Genomic DNA, 1,263 nt, shown 5'->3' with positions numbered 1-1,263 from the left:
TCCCCTCCCTCTCGCAGTCGCTGGCTTTCCCCACTCAGTTCAGCCAAGAAGTGGCGCTCGACTCTCACCTCCATCAGCACCTCCGAAGCTCGGACAGCTCCTGTAGGCTGCGCATAGAAGGAAAGCATTGGACGCTCAACTTCAGCACCTCGAGTGTCGGACGGCTCCACCACCACCTCTCCACACTGTTAAGCGAGAGAGACGATAGGAGCCGTCGCGACGTACCCATGCAGCGCCGCCCGCCAACGCACAGAGGAGCGGAGGGGATCGGGCGCCAGGTCCGGGGGAAGGCTGGGAGGGAAGCTACGGCGCTGCTACCCAGCTTTCAACCCTGCGGGACCGGTGCTCCGCTCCTATCGCTCCGGCGAACAGGGTCCGCTACGCTTTCAACACCAGCGCCCGGCAGAGGGCTTGGAGAAGGCTCGCGCGGATCCTCGGTTCGGATCGCCTGGCTTCGCGGGAGCGGCCTTCGGCTAGGGCCGACGACGGCCGGACCGAGCAGATTTGGACCGGGGTGCGGGGCGAGTACCTGCCTCTCTCACGAAGGGAGTGTCACCGGTAAGAAGCCTCTTCCCACGTCTGCTTGCCGACTTACGCTCGCCCCGACGAGAGGCCCAACCGAAAGAGTGGAAAGGGGCAGAGATTTCCAGGGTCGCCCCACCAGGGATGCAATACCCCAGTGCAGACAGTCGGCCCTGCCCCGAACCTACTCGGTGGTTTGAAGGTTAACCTCTTGGGGAAAAGCAGCGATTCGCCTCGCGGTGCGTGCCTCCGCGGATCTAAACCCCCTCGATCGATGTGGGGCCAGAGGACCCCTTTTCCCCGTACGAAACTGTCAGCTCACCATGGGCTCGACGTCCGTGGGTCGGGGAGTTGAGCGCTTACGCGCGGCGGGACCTTATAACCTGCAGCGGCTGAGGAGCGAAGATTTCCAGGGTGGGCCCCCGGGGATGCCATACCCCGAGCAGCCTGTCGGCCCCGCTCCTAGCACGCTGGCAAGCAATGGAGTCTTCCCCGCGGCAGCCACCGCCCTCGCCCTAGCCTCGCCGTCGGTCGATGAAGAACGTCGTTCGCCCTCCTCTGGCTCGGGATTTGGAAACGGCCTGGCCTTCGCCTACTCCGTCGGGCAACTGCCTTCCGCCAGCCCCTTCCCTCGAATCCCCTTCTTCCATTTTAGACCCGATCAGGGATTGGTCAGCCCAGCCCTGGGGTAAGAAGAGGGGTTGGGTCGGTTCGGCTTCGGGTGCCCCGCTCGGCCAAAGG

This window comes from Engystomops pustulosus, unplaced genomic scaffold, assembly GCF_040894005.1.
Source record: "Engystomops pustulosus unplaced genomic scaffold, aEngPut4.maternal MAT_SCAFFOLD_659, whole genome shotgun sequence".
In the NCBI taxonomy this organism is placed as follows: domain Eukaryota; kingdom Metazoa; phylum Chordata; class Amphibia; order Anura; family Leptodactylidae; genus Engystomops; species Engystomops pustulosus.
Note: the sequence above shows the minus strand (reverse complement) of the source record.